At 46.2% G+C, this 15,876-nt stretch overlaps 1 protein-coding gene across 1 annotated transcript in view; it reads right to left on the bottom strand.

Moving 5' to 3' along the window:
* Positions 1 to 4,064, bottom strand: part of LOC141258992 (uncharacterized) — a 40,540-nt gene extending 36,476 nt beyond the window's left edge. Inside the window, exon 1 of the mRNA XM_073674354.1 lies at positions 3,928 to 4,064. The gene's annotated coding sequence lies outside the window, so the exon portion shown is untranslated. The remainder of the gene's footprint in view (positions 1 to 3,927) is intronic.
* Between the last annotated feature and the right edge of the window lie 11,812 nt (positions 4,065 to 15,876).

Here is a 15,876-nt window from a genome sequence, read left to right as displayed (position 1 = left end):
CAAATATAGCAGAAGCCACGGAAAGTCTATTAATGAGACAAATAGACGAAGTAGGAAAAAATAACGAGGTGATTATTATGGGGGACTTCAACTACCCCGATATAGACTGGGAAACCGAAAGCTGTAGATCTCAGAAAGGAAACAGGTTTCTGTCAATTATCAAAGACAATTATTTGTCACAACTTGTGCAGGAACCAACTAGAGGGATGGCCCTTTTAGACTTAATATTAACTAACAGGTCAGACAGAATAACTGAGGTGCAGGTCGGGGGGCACCTGGGAAATAGTGACCACAACATTATACAATTCCACATGTGCTTCAGTAGGGTGCCCAGCAAGGGAGTCACAAAAACACTGAACTTCAGGAGGGCAAAGTTTGATCAGCTAAGAGATGCCCTTCACCTTATAGACTGGGATAGTATCTTTAGTAATAGGAGCACGGATAGAAAATGGGAAATTTTCAAAACAGTCCTACATAGTCACTGTAGAAGGTACATACCTTATGGGAATAAAAGGGCTAGGAATAGGAGGAAGCCAATGTGGCTAAATAAGGAAGTCAAGAGGGCAATGAAAAACAAAAAAAGGGCTTTCGGTAAACTTAAACAAGAAGGCAGCGAGGAAGCGCTAATATCTTATAGGGAAAAAAACAAAATCTGTAAGAAACAAATAAGAATAGCAAAAGAGGAGACAGAGAGACTAATTGCCAAGAAAAGTAAAACGAATCCCAAACTGTTCTTTAACTATATAAACAGTAAAAGGATTAAAACTGATGGGAGTTGGCCCATTGAAAAATAACCTGGGTAAAATCATAGAGGGTGATGAGGGTAAAGCAAACCTACTCAATAGCTTCTTCTCCACTGTTTTCACAAAGGAAAACAATTTATCGGAGGAAATGCAGAGTGATAAAGTAAACCCTCCGCTAAATATCACCCACCTAACCCAGGAGGAAGTTCATAAACGCCTAAATAATATCAAAATAGACAAGTCACCAGGCCCAGATGACATACACCCCAGGGTACTAAAAGAATTAAGTAATGTGATAGACAGACCGCTGTATCTTATATTCAAGCACTCTTTATGGACAGGGACTGTCCCACTAGACTGGCGCCAAGCAAATGTGGTACCAATATTCAAAAAGGGGTCTAAAAGTGACCCTGGGAACTATAGACCAGTAAGCTTAACGTCTGTTGTGGGTAAATTGTTTGAAGGATTTCTTAGAGATGCTATTGTAGAATATCTTAATGATAATAACTGTCTAACTCCATATCAACATGGATTCATGAGGGATCGCTCCTGCCAAACAAACCGGATCGCCTTCTCCGAGGAGGTGAGCTCACAGCTGGACCGGGGAGAGTCAGTGGATGTTGTATACCTTGACTTCTCCAAAGCATTTGATACCGTGCCACACAAAAGGTTGGTATATAAAATGAGAATGCTTGGTCTGGGGGATAATGTGTGCAAGTGGGTAAATAGCTGGCTGAGTGATAGAAAGCAGAGGGTGGTTATCAATGGAGTAAGCTCAGGGTGTGTCAGGGTTACTAGCGGGGTGCCTCAAGGGTCTGTCTTGGGCCCTATATTATTTAATATATTTATTAATGATCTAGTGGAAGGGTTGCATAGTAACATAGCAATATTTGCAGATGATACTAAACTTTGTAAAGTAGTTAATACAGGTGAGGATAGGGCACAGCTACAGGAGGATTTAGATAAATTGGGGAGTTGGGCCAAAAAATGGCAAATGGGGTTCAATGCCGATAAATGTAAGGTCATGCACATGGGAAAGAAAAACAGCAGTCACCCATACATATTAAATGGGAAACCGTTAGGGAAATCTGACATGGAGAAGGACCTGGGCGTCTTGGTTAATAGCAAATTAAATTGGAGTGCCCAGTGTCAGGCAGCAGCTGCGAAGGCAAATAGAGTCATGGCATGCATCAGAAGAGGAATAGGGGCATATGATGAGAACATTGTTCTTCCTCTGTATAAAGCGCTGGTAAGGCCGCACTTAGAATATTGTGCACAGTTCTGGGCTCCGGGGCTCAGGAAAGACATATTGGAGCTAGAGAGGGTACAAAGGAGGGCGACTAAGGTAATAAAGGGAATGGAGGGACTAGAATACCCAGAGAGGTTGTCAAAATTAGGCCTATTTACGTTGGAAAAGAGAAGGCTTAGGGGAGACCTCATAAACATGTATAAATACATCAGGGGGCAGTACAGAGATCTCTCCCATGACCTGTTTATACCAAGGATGGTGACAAAGACGAGGGGGCACACTATGCGTCTGGAGGAAAGGAGGTTCCTGCACCAGCATAGAAGGGGATTCTTTACGGTCAGAGCCGTGAGACTCTGGAACTCTCTGGGAGAGGAAGTGGTGATGTCCAACTCACTTAATGAGTTCAAGAGAGGCCTGGAAGCCTTTCTTGAGAACAATAAAATTACATCTTATGCTTAGTGATAGTTAATTAATCCAGGGATTTAATCTGACTGCCAGATTGGTGTCGGGAAGTGAATTTTTCCTCAATGATGTAAATTGGCCTATACCGCATGTTTTTTTTTTTGCCTTCCCCTGGATCAACGCTGCGGAATAGCTGCAGTGCACAAGAAATAGGCTGAACTGGATGGACGCTTGTCTTTTTTCGGCCTTATAAACTATGTAACTATGTAACATTTTAGGTATCGGACCACCCCTTTAAGTTCTGGTGATGTGTATGAATGCTGATGCAGGGTGTGGGATTGTAAAGCTGAATCTTTGACTTGGGTAAAGGTAATCCTATCTACTGCTCTGCTAACATGCATGAATCATTATTTTATGGGCTCGCGCACAGCGAAGCTGGGTGCACAGGTTCTGTTTAGAAAGACAAGATTTTCTATGAGTCCATATTATGGAACTGAAGGCATTTTGTGTGCAGTTGTAATGTGCGTGACTCCATGACAAGCAATACTATAAGAGAAGAATACCTCAATATTATGGCAGGTGATGAAACTTTTGTTTCTTACATATTAAATATGAATCTATTAGAATAAAGGAGGCCATTGTGAATCCATTAGAATAAAACTCATATTACAGATCGGTACAATCATACAAACTCAATGCAGATTTTTTCTGTAGTCAGATTCCAAGCCAGAAGTTTAGTAGTTCAAGGCAACATTGCCAGAAACAACATCACTGTATAACCTGAAGGTGTGTTTTATAGGGTAGGTGCAAATAATGTCAACATGTTTTATAAGGCAAATTCTAGGCAATCGGGACAGTAATTGGAGACAAAGACATGAACGCTCATTGGGGCAGGTGAACGCGGCTGTCGATTCTCTCATCTGAGAAAATCGGGTCGAATATGCAAATGGCAATCTGATCAAACTCTGATCCTCAGCATAGTGTGATCTGATTCTCTTGGATGAGGAGAAGATGGAGAAAAAAATGTCTTCTCCATTCTGTGAGTGCGCAAAAACTGAACTGTACTCGGATGTCATCCAAATGCAGTCTGATGGTTTCCACAGACTCAATGACTTGCATGGCCGAGTGCGATCCAAATATCTGATCAAACTTGGGCATACAGCATTTTTTCTTCGGACAGGCTCTGCCCCAGACAAAAAAGTCAGACATGTGGATGGCCCTATAGAATAACATTGGTCCGACTGCAATCCGATATTTTGTTGGGTTGCACTAGGACTAAAAATAGTCTCATCTGCACCTGCCCTTAGAAGCACAAATCTCAGCCATTAAAAGTACAAATTATAGTTTAATAAGAGATTTTTAACATATTCTACTTATTATAATGAATAACCCATAGGAATACATATTGAAAAATGAGTCACACAATGTCATTTCGATGTGTGCTAGCTTGCAGAAAAACTGCAGAAGTGACCTCAACTTGTGAATTGTAATTAAAATTAAAGTATCTTAAAGAGCATAAAGATATGTACTCACCGAGGTCTAACTGTGGAGAATTGTAAGATGAAATAAAGTCCAAGGGAAAGGAAAAGCTATATCAAGAACTTAAACTCCACCTGCTGTGTAGGTATGGTACATTATAACCTTATGTAAATGACCTTATAAATACAGTGATCACTCCCATACGCAGGGCTGGATTCAGCAATTCAGCCATATTGACCCCTCCAGGTTGGATGTGAAAGAAAAGGGGAATCCCCCAGCTCAGTTCCTCAAATATTAACTAGAGCAGAAAGTTTACTAAGAAAGACTTTTTTTTTTACAATAGGACATGCCTTTGTTTACAGGGAAAATGTGTGATTGTAAAAGGACAGGAGTGCCAATGAATCTTTAATCTGGATCTTGCCTTAACCCCTATGAAAACTGTTTTTTTTAATACACATTATATATTTATTAGATTTGCATCAAGAAAATTTATTAAAAACATCACAGAACAAGATACAGTCTTACCAACACAAGGTCAGATTACCAATGCACTAGAAGAAAGCAGCAGACCGCCATGATAAAGGCAGGTGCAGCACAGGTGCAAAATACTGATGCAAACAGCCACTCACAAACCTACCAATTCATGGAGGGGGTGGATGTGTAGTATTATACATGGACACAAGCATACTACTAGATCAGGAGGGCTGTCTAGCACCATATAAGTGCACCAACAAGACAGACACCCCAATTCACCCAAGCAACACTAACAGCCTGATCTAATAGCATTGGCCTTATCAGTAGGCTGTAAACCAGACACTGTGCATCACATGTACGTGTGTGACGTGCGCCCTATGCAAGCCCCATCTGTATGCATGTTTAAGGCCACAGCACCACTATCAGTATTTGGTCAGTATTCGGTCAGTATTTTTTCTCAGGAGTGGGAGCCAAAATCAAGTGAGGAACAATCAGAGAAAAGGTATAATAGAAACAAGTCACCAATTCTGCATTAATCATCCACTCCTGGTTTTGTCTACCACTCCCTAGAAAAAATACTGACCAAATACTGATAGTGGGGCCATGGCCTAATACTACACAGCCACCCCCTCCATGAATGGTGCATTTGTGAGTGTCTAGTGTCTGTTTGCATCAGTATTTTGCACCTGTGCTGCCCCCACCTTTATCATGGGGGCCTGCTCCATCCTGCTAGTACACTGGTAATTAGTGATGAGCGAGCACACTCGCAAGTACTCGGTACTCTCCCGAGCATCTCAGTACTCAAGATGCTCGGAGCTCGCCGAGTACTTCTGAGATGCTCGGGCGAATGCTCGAGTCCCCTCCCTGCATGTTTGGCGCTCTTTAGGGCGCCAATCAACATGCAGGGATTGTCTGCCACACACTGTAATGCCGCAGCCATGTTGGTTGTGGCATTACAGTGATTGGCTGGCCGCACAGCGTCATCAGGTCTAGACGTAATCAGGCAGTGTAGGGAGACGTGCTGCTGAGCTAGGGAGAGATTGGTTATTTATTAGTTAGTGTAGGTATTACGCACATATCCATCTCAACTAACAGTCCTTCTGAGAACTAATCCAGCTGCAGAGATATCAGTACTAGGCAGGCAGGCAGGGTATATTGGCAGTTAGAAAATGGCATTGCTAATATTCATCTTTCTTCTCTTCTTACAGGTATATATTTTTCACTGCTTGTGTGATCTGTCCTGAAAACTGCATTATATCTCCATGCAATGCTCTGCAGCCTATCAATTTCTGGTATATATTTTTTCACTCCTCTAGCTTTTTTATTCCATGATACTTAAAGGTCATCACACTTACTTTAAGAGTTTATGATCCATGCCGAGTTTACTAGTCTGTTTTTTTTTTCCCTGCACTTTATGGTCTCCTGTTGTCTTTTAAGCTAGTGATTGATTGTTAATGAGTTAAATCTGTGCAGATCTAAGCAGATACGTCCCTATATATTGAGACTTAGTTAAGGGGAGGCATTTATGCGGGGGCATTTATGCATATAGCATTTATGCATACTTTATCGAAGTGCCATAATTTAGCAAAGTGCCCTGGCAGTTAGAAAATGGCAGTTGGACAGGGCAGGAGACAGGTAAGACATGCAAGACAATTAAACAAACTTGCTTCCAGGTCATCTTTTTGGCAAACAGTATTCACCATTTGTATCTGTGCCATTTATACTCTGGTTGCTACAATCATCCACATTCACCGTTCACCCACAAATGCGGCACACTTCATCCATATTAATCCCTCACTCCTCTCTTCTCCTATGTACAGTTGTCATGCTCTCTTCACAATGTTATACCACGCAGATCCATTCATTCCCACCATACAACGCAGGAAACGCTCTCACAAATCACTCAATCATCTGCTCACTCTCTGTATCTTCCTTCTATTAGTCGCAGGTGATATTTCTCCCAACCCAGGACCCTCCAGTAATAATAACACTAACTCTTTCCCTGTTACATTCAGAAACCCTGCTAATCTCATTAATATTCCCTGCATATCTTCTGTCTCATTCAACTGTGCCCTTTGGAATGCACGCTCAGCTTGTAATAAACTCTCTTACATCCATGACTTTTTCCTCTCTAATTCCCTCAACCTTCTGGCTCTCACTGAAACCTGGATCCAGCAGTCGGACACCACCGCCGCTGCAGCTCTCTCCTATGGTGGCCTACATTTCTCTCATACCCCGCGACCTGACAACAGATCAGGTGGAGGTGTTGGTCTGCTTCTTTCAACAAAATGTACTTTTCAGGTTATCCCCCCTGTACCCTCCCTTATCTTCCCGTCCTTTGAGGCCCACACAGTCAGACTCTACCGGTCCTTCTCCCTGCGAGTGGCGGTGGTCTATCGCCCCCCAGGTCCCCCCCGTCAATTCCTGGATCACTTTGCTGCCTGGCTTACAAATTTTCTATCCTGCGACATCCCCACGATAATCATGGGAGACTTTAACATCCCAATTGGCGATCCTCTTTCCCCATCTGCCACGCATCTTTTATCATTAACCTTCTCCTTTGGCCTTTCACAGCTTGCTAATTCTCCTACACATGAGGACGGGAACACATTGGACCTGATCTTCTCCCGGCTTTGCTCAGTACATGACTTTACTAACTCTCCCCTTCCACTCTCTGACCATAATCTTCTTTCATTCTCTGTCAAGAACTGTGACTCTACTTAAGACACTCCCACCGTCCACACTTATAGAAATTTACGCGCCATTAACACCCAGAAATTTATAAAAAGGTTGCAATCATCATTGGCCCCAATCTCCTCCCTCTCATGTCCCGAATCTGCATTGAAGCAGTATAACAAAATAATGCTATGCGCCCTGGATGAAGCCGCACCTCCTACACAAAGAACAATTCGGCATAGACGGCGACAACCCTGGCACACGCCTCAAACACGTCTTCTCCAGAGGTACTCCAGGTGCGCTGAACGGCTGTGGAGAAAATCAAATCTGCCCGAAGATTTCCTCCACTATAAATTTATGCTGAAAACATATAACTCTGCCCTTCACCTCTCCAAACAAACCTACTTTAACAACCTCATCATCTCACTTTCCAATAATCCTAAACGACTCTTTGACACGTTTCATTCTCTCCTCAATCAAACAGCACAGGCCCCGACCACCGACCTCAGCGCTGACGATCTGGCTAACTATTTCAAAGAAAAAATTGACCATATCCGACAGGAAATTTTCTCCCAATCCCCAAATGTTATGCATGCTCCCCCCCGCCACATTGTATCTTGCTCATTTTCTGACTTCGAACCAGTCACGGAAGATGAAGTGATCAGGCTCCTTGCATCTTCTCGCCCTACCACCTGCACCAGCGACCCTATTCCCTCACATCTCCTTCAGTCCCTTGCTCCAGCTGTCACCTCTCACCTAACTAAAATTTTCAACCTTTCCCTCTCATCTGGTATCTTTCCCTCTTCTTTTAAACACGCCAGCATACAACCATTACTTAAAAAACCATCCCTCGACCAGAACTGCACGGCCAACTACAGACCTGTTTCCAATCTTCCCTTTATCTCTAAACTCCTGGAACGCCTGGTCCACTCCCGTCTAATCCGCTATCTCTCAGACAACTCTCTTCTTGACCCTTTACAATCTGGTTTCCGCTCTTTACATTCTACTGAAACTGCCCTCACTAAAGTCTCTAATGATCTACTAACAGCTAAATCTAATGGTCACTACTCCCTGCTGATTCTCCTGGATCTCTCTGCAGCATTTGACACTGTGGATCACCAGCTCCTCCTCACTATGCTCCGCACTATTGGCCTCAAGGACACGGTTCTCTCCTGGTTCTCCTCTTATCTCTCTGACCGCTCCTTCTCTGTGTCTTTCGCCGGATCCTCCTCCTCCTCTCTCCTTCCCCTTACTGTCGGGGTTCCTCAAGGATCAGTCCTAGGCCCCCTTCTTTTCTCCTTATACACCGCTCCTATTGGACAAACAATCAGTAGATTCGGTTTTCAGTATCATCTCTATGCTGATGACACCCAATTATACACCTCTGCTCCGGACATCACCCCTGCATTACTACAAAAGACCAGTGATTGTCTTTCTGCTGTGTCTAACATTATGTCCTCCCTCTACCTAAAACTGAATCTGTCAAAAACTGAACTACTCGTCTTTCCTCCCTCCATTAATCTACCTGTTCCCGATATTGCCATCTCCGTTTGTGGCTCAACCATTACTCCCCAGCTACAAGCCCGCTGTCTTGGGGTCATTTTTGATTCAGATCTTTCCTTCACTCCTCACATCAAATCACTCGCTCGTTCATGTCATCTACACCTCAAAAACATCTCAAGAATCAGGACTTTTCTCACCTTTGACTCGGCAAAAACTCTTACTGTCGCTCTTATTCATTCTCGTCTTGACTATTGCAACGCTCTACTAATCGGTCTCCCTCTTACTAAACTCTCCCCTCTCCAATCCGTCCTGAACGCAGCAGCCAGGATCATATTCCTCGCCAACCGCTACTCAGATGCCTCTTCCCTGTGCCAGTCATTGCATTGGTTGCCCATCCAATATAGAGTTCGTTTTAAACTTATCACGCTTACCCACAAAGCGCTCCATGCTTCAGTACCCCCCTACATCTCCTCCCTTGTCTCAGTCTACCACCCTACACGTGCCCTCCGTTCTGCAAATGACTTGAAACTAAAATCCTCCATAATCCGAACTTCCCACTCCCGTCTCCAAGATTTCTCGCGTGCTGCGCCAATTCTCTGGAATGCACTACCCAGGACAGTTCGATTAATTCCCAATACCCACAGTTTCAAGCGAACCCTAAAAACACATTTCTTTAGACTGGCGTATCACCTAAACACACTCTGTCCATCCCAGCTTTCCCCCATATTAAAATCTTCTTCAACTTCGGGTTCAAACCAACCATGCACATAAAAGCCTCTGTCAGGACTGCACACATACTGGCTGGCGACCAGTCCATGTATTATTTATCCTATTCAGTATATCAAGGCTGCATTATACAATATATGTACTTTTTACCTTTTGTGTCTCCCCCACTTCCTCATAGACTGTAAGCTCGCGAGCAGGGCCCTCACTCCGTTCGATATGAGATATGCTTATTCTGTATTGTCTGTATAAGTCCCCCCTAAAATTTGTAAAGTGCTGCGGAATATGTTGGCGCTATAAAAATAAACTATTATTATTATTATTATATTATTATATTGCTGACTGCAGTGCATATCGCAAGAGGGTCCATTCCAGTTCTGTCTGCTGGTGCTTTTACAGATATTTGTAGGAGTAGCCCCAGGAATCAGGGGCCAGGAATAATTTTTTTTATCTTAATCCTGATTATTTGCTTAAAAAGCAATCCAGAGAACACCGTTTTTCTGCGCCATTTGCTTGTTGGCACTGCAGAATACAGCCAGGTCCTTTCCATATTACAGCGCTAAAAGGCCAGATATTTAAAACTGTGATTTGTCCGTCACACAGATCATATATAATAGCGCTGAAATTTCTGGTCTCCATTGAAATTTTGTTGCAGTGTGTCAGCTAACTTTTTGACACGAGGTCGCTGTTAAAAATAGTTACCTACCGGCCAGCTATTTTAAACTGTGGTTTGTTCGTCACATGGATCACATATAATTTTGCTGGAAATTCTGCCATTTCTGGCCTCCATTGAAATTTTGTTGCAGTGTGTCAGTGAAGAAATTGACACCAGTTTGCTGTTAAAAATAGTTATGGTTTGTCCGTCACACGGATCACATATAAGTTTGCTGAAAATTCTGCCATTTCTGGCCTCCATTAAAATTTTGTTTCAGTGTGTCAGTGAAGTTATAGACACCAGTTTGCTGTTAAAAATAGTTACCTACAGGCCAGCTATTTAAAACTGTGGTCTGTCCGTCAAACGGATCACATATAAGTTTGCTCCAAATTCAGCCATTTGTAGTGAGCATGGAAGATATTGTCTTCTATTTAAAATGGGCGAGGCACGTGGCAAGGGATGGGGAACTGGACGTGATGGTGATGGTGCATGCAGAGGCTGAAGCTGTGGGCAAGCTGAAATTGTGCCACAACAAACACCCACATCTTCTCGCCCGACCTTCCTGTCCCAATTACCAGGGGACCGCAGCACATCACTTTTGAACCCAGAGCAGTGTCAAAAGGTTGTTGGTTGGATAGCGGATAATGCTTCCAGTCACTTCGCCACCACCACCACCCTATCTTCCACGGGGTCAAGTCTCAGTAGCCGTGAGTTTGGACTGCATATTCCTCACCCTGATCCTCCTTCCTCCCACCATGCTAAGTGCCCGGAGACAACTAATCCCACACTTGGACACTCCGAAGAGCTGTTCACTTTTCCATTTATAGATTCGGGCCTCTCGCCCGGTCCACTTGAAGTGGGGCAAGAGGAGATTGTGTGTAGCGATGCCCAAATATTTGAGCAGCCACAGTCATACGAAGGCGACGATGGGAAAGTGTCACAAGAGGTGGACGATGATGAGACACAATTGCCAGAAAGTCAGGAGGAGGACCAAGGTGCGGAAGTGGAAGACGAGGTGGTGGATAATAGTAACTGACCCAACCTGGCAAGAGGACATGCAGAGCGAGGACAGCAGCACACAGGGGGAGGGAGGCAGAGCACCGCAACAGGCAGGAAGAATCAGTGTGGTGGTCGCAGACAGAAAGCGGGCAACTGTTCCCCGTAACACCAACATGAAGGACGTTGCCAGTACAACTGTTAGGTCTTCCTGAGTATGGTTGTTTTTTAAAGACTCTGCCGATAACCTCAAAAAAGCCATTTGCACCACCTGTCAGGCCAGCATCAGCAGGGGTAGCAAAACTACCAGCCTGACCACCACCAGCATGATCAGGCACATGGCAGCAAAGCATCCGACTTTGTGGGCCGAACGCCAGAGTCCAGGAACAGTGTCTGCAGGTGACACCACTGCTTCTTCTGTGCATGCAATCCAATCCCCTGTCCATAGTGCATGTGAAGATGCCTCCCGCCCTGCAACTGTTGTTGCACGATCTCAACTAGCACCATCAGCAAGCACATCCTTGTCCCAGCGCAGCATTCAGTTGTCCATACCCCAGTCCTTGGAACGCAAGCGCAAATACGCAGCCAATGTCCCACAGGCCACACTACTAAATTCCCACATTTCGCGACTGCTTGTGCTCGAAATGTTGCCTTTTAGGTTCGTGAAGATGGAAGCTTTAAGCAACCTGATGGCGGTGGCCGTCCCTCAGTTACTGGGAAAGTCCACCTAACCACGGACACGTGGACAAGTGCTTGTGGGCAGGGACGGTACGTCTCACTGATGGCACACTGGGTTAACACAGTGGAAGCCGGGACCCAGTCGGACCATGGGACGGAACACATCCTCCCGACGCTGAGGATTGCAGGTCCTCTGTCAATCAGGGTTGCCCCCACATTCTACAGCTCCTGCACCTCATCCTCCTCAGCCTCCATCTCCTCTTCAGCTTCCATCTCCGAAATGACCACATCAGTCACAAGCTGGAAGCACTGCAGCACTGCCTCAGCCAAGCGGCAACAGGCTATGCTGAAGCTAATATGCTTAGGTGACAAACTGCACAATGCTGAAGAGTTGCGGACAGCTCTGAAAGAGCAGGCAGATCTGTGGATGACACCACTGAACCTACAGCCAGGCATGGTCGTGTGTGAACCTGGTGGCGGCTCTGAGGCGAGGCGAGCTCACACATGTACCATGTCTGGCCCATGTGCTTAACCTCATGGTTCAGCGGTTTCTCAAAACCTACCCAGAGCTGCTGGATCTGCTTGTCAATGTACGCCTCCTGTGTGGCCATTTTAGAAAGTCAGCTACAGCTTCGGCCGCCCTTGCTGTGCTTCAGCAACGTTTGCAGCTTCCGGCTCACCGACTGGTGTGTGATGTCCCCACGCATTGGAACTCTACACTGCAGATGTTGGGAAGGATTTGTGAGCAGAAGAGGGCAATTGTTGACTACCAGCATCAACAAGGCCATCAGTATTCAGTTCAGACTCCACACATAAAAAGTCAGGAGTGGACATGGATGTCAGACATATGTACCATCCTCCAAAACTTTGAGGACCCCACCAAGATGATGAGCGGCGATGACCCCATAATTAGCATCACCAGCCCGCTTCTCTGTCTTCTGAAACGCTCTCTGCTCATAATCAAAGAGGATGCATTGCAGGCACAGCACGATGAGATGGAGCAAAGAACCATACAGGGTGATAACACACAGCCTAGCCTCATCTCATCTCAACGTGGATTGGGTGACAATGAGGAAGAGGAAAAGCAGGTGGAGGAGAAAGAACAGGAGCCAGTTTCATGTGCTATAGACAGTACTGCCTGCACAACTGTCATACCGTCTGTTCAGGGTGGATGGCCTGAGGACAGAGATGAGGAGGAGGAGAGCATGGTCAGTCGTCCCCTTGGTGAAGACACAGAAGTCTTGTGTGTTAGAAGTCTGGCACACATGGCTGAGTTTATATTACGCTGCCTTTCCCGTGACCCTCGCGTTCTCCAAATTTTGGGTGACAGTCATTACTGGTTGGTGACACTTCTAGACCCACGCTACAAGGAGAACTTTATATCTCTTATTCCTGAAGCGGACAGGTCTACAAAAATGGGGCAGTACCAGAAGGCCATTGTTGCGGCATTATTAAATAAATTCCCATCTGAAAACACTGGTGGCACAGGTCACAGTTCATTGGACAACCAAGGAGTACAGGCGAGAGAGACACAACTCCAATCCAGCAGAGGCAGGGGAACACTGTCAAAGTTCTGGTAGAGTTTTTTCAGCCCCTCCCATTGCACAGGCCCTGAGGCTCGGGGTACTCTGTCAAGGAGTACAAAGTTTGGGAAGACGCTGAGGGAGTACCTTGCCGACCTTACCAACGTCCTACGTGATTCCTCTGTGCCTTACAATTATTGGGTATCCAAGCTGGACATGAACTGGCCCTCTACGCCTTGGAGGTCCTGGTCTGCCCGCCTCTAGCATTTTGTCAGAGCGGGTTCTAGTGCCGCTGGTAGAATTATAACTGATAAGCGCATCCGCCTGTCAACTGAAAATGCTGATAGGCTGACTCTTATAAAAATGAACAAGGGCTGGATTGGGCCAGACTTCTCAACACCACCGAATGATAGCAGCGTAACATAAACTCAAATCCAGTGTCTTTTCTTGTATAATCCCATGCACCTTTTCACACGCAGACATACGCTTCCTGATTTTGGCTATTTGCTCTTGTCCTCCTCCTTCTCCTCATCCTCATCCTCCACCACCATATCACCAGGGTGACCATGGTCCGTGATGCAACACCCACATCATTTTTTTAAAGGGTGTTTATGATGCCCATCAATTTTTTTATACAGTATGTTCATGTATATACCCCCCAGGGGTAAATGTTTGTCAGCCCATACACTTAGTGCATGGGCATTACAAGTATAGGAGACCCGCTCCTTTCTAATGGGAACATTTTTTTATGAGGCCCTCCTCTACGTCTTTTCCAAGGTGCATTGGAGTGCCTCCCAAATTTTTGGCAGCCCTTGCATTCACTGCATAGACCAACAATATGGGAGACCCACTTCCTAATAATGGGAAAAAAATTTCATGAGGCCCTCTACGTCTCTTCCAAGGGGCATTTTAGTGCCTCCCAATTTTTGGCAGCCCTTGCATTCACTGCATAGGCCAACACTGTGGGAGACCCACTTCCTAATAATGGGAACATTGTTTTCAGGAGGCCCTCCTTTTACGTCTCTTCCAAGGGGCATTGGAGTAGGTCCAAATTTTGGGCAGCCCTTACATTCACTGCATAGGCAAACAGTATGGGAGACCCATGTAACATACCTGGCAGCGTCCTTGCATAGTGGTCCATCTCCCACTGTGCAAGAGCGCGCACTTGATTTCCAGTCCAGACTGCCACTCTGGTTTCTTTCCATGCTGTCTGCTCTGTTCTGCTCTGGCTTCTTAGGGCGACGCCCGCCAAACTTCCTGTTTCTTGTAGCTGCTGCAGACACACCCCTAATGCGTCATCAGCCTATTGCTGTCTGTCACCTGGTATTTAAACCAGCTCCTCCTTGGAATCCATGCCTGAGCATCTTGTTCTGTCAGTTGGCTTCTTGTCACTGATGTGCCAGGTCCTGTCTATGTTTCCTGCCTTGCGGTATCAGTTCCTGTGTCTGAACTGAGTCCTGCCTGTGCTCTCTAGCCAGCTGTCTTTCTGCCTTTCCTGGAGGCTGTATTTCCAGGCTTGTCTGAACACGCTCCTTGCCTGTTTGTCCCGCCCTCTGGGGGCCACATACCCAGACTCACTCCTGTATTTGTTGCTGTACAGTTCCTGTCTGAACTTTCTCCTAACCAGCTTCCTGTTTCTCTCTGTCCGTACCTTCCCTTTCTCCTGCATTATCTGAACCAGCACTTGGCTTTACCTTGGCTCGTTCCTGTATTTTGTTGCTGTTACAGTTCCTGTCTGAACTGTCTCCTAACCTGTTTCCTGTTTTTTTTTTATGTCCGTACCTTCCCTTTTTCTGCAGAGTCTGAACCTGCACCTAATTCCTACTCGTTGTCGCTGTACTTCCGTTTGTGAGTTTAGAGTCCACTCGCTACTTCACTGCAAGTATCTTGTTTGTATCTGGTTCTGCCTTTCCCTTCCTGTCTGTTCCGTGTGAACAGAGCCCTGTCCCCTCTGCTCTGCCTTGCTCACCGCTCCGGCGGTTCTTGCCTGCTCTGCCTTGCTCACCGCTCTGGTGGTTCTTGCCTGCTCTGCCTTGCTCACCGCTCCGGCGGTTCTAGCCCTGCTCTGCCTCACTCACCGCTCCTGCGGTTTCCTCTCTGCTCTGACCCTTTGCTCGCTGCTCCGGCAGTCTCGCTCTGTTCTGACCCTTTGCTCACTGCTCCAGCAGTCTCGCTCTGCTCTCACCCTTTGCTCGCTGCTTCGGCAGTCTCGCTCTACTCTGACCCTTTGCTCACTGCTCCGGCAGTCTCGCTCTGCTCTGACCCTTTGCTCACTGCTCCGGCAGTCTCGCTCTGCTCTGACCCTTTGCTTGCTGCTCCGGCAGTCTCGCTCTGCTCTGACCCTTTGCTCGCTGCTCTAGCAGTCTCGCTCTGCTCTGACCCTTTGCTCGCTGCTCCGGCAGTCTCGCTCTGCTCTGACCCTTTGCTCACTGCTCCAGCAGTCTCATCCTGCTCCACTCTTGCTCACCGCTCCAGGCGGCCTCGTCCTGCTCTACTCTCGCTCACCGCTCTAGGCGGTCTCATCTTGCCCGGCTCTTGCTCACCGCTCTGGTTGACCTCACTCTGCTGTGTTTGTCCACCGCATCTGCGGTTCTGTTCCTGAGTCCCAGTCTGTACTGGGTCCTATCCCATCTGTGCTCCAACCAGCTAGTGCCTCCCTGTCTGCACTCTAGCCGTGCTTGCCTGTACCCCCTGTCTGCATACCCGCCTGCCTGCATACCAGTCGTGCCTGCCTATACCCACCAGTCAGGGTGCCAGCCAAACCTGCCTGCTCCT

The sequence above is a fragment of the Phyllobates terribilis genome, unplaced genomic scaffold (assembly GCF_046119375.1).
Source record: "Phyllobates terribilis strain yellow unplaced genomic scaffold, ASM4611937v1 Scaffold_3__8_contigs__length_932513732, whole genome shotgun sequence".
Taxonomy (NCBI): domain Eukaryota; kingdom Metazoa; phylum Chordata; class Amphibia; order Anura; family Dendrobatidae; genus Phyllobates; species Phyllobates terribilis.
The sequence above is the reverse complement of the archived record's forward strand: the minus strand, read 5'-3'. Positions and strand labels throughout refer to the sequence as shown.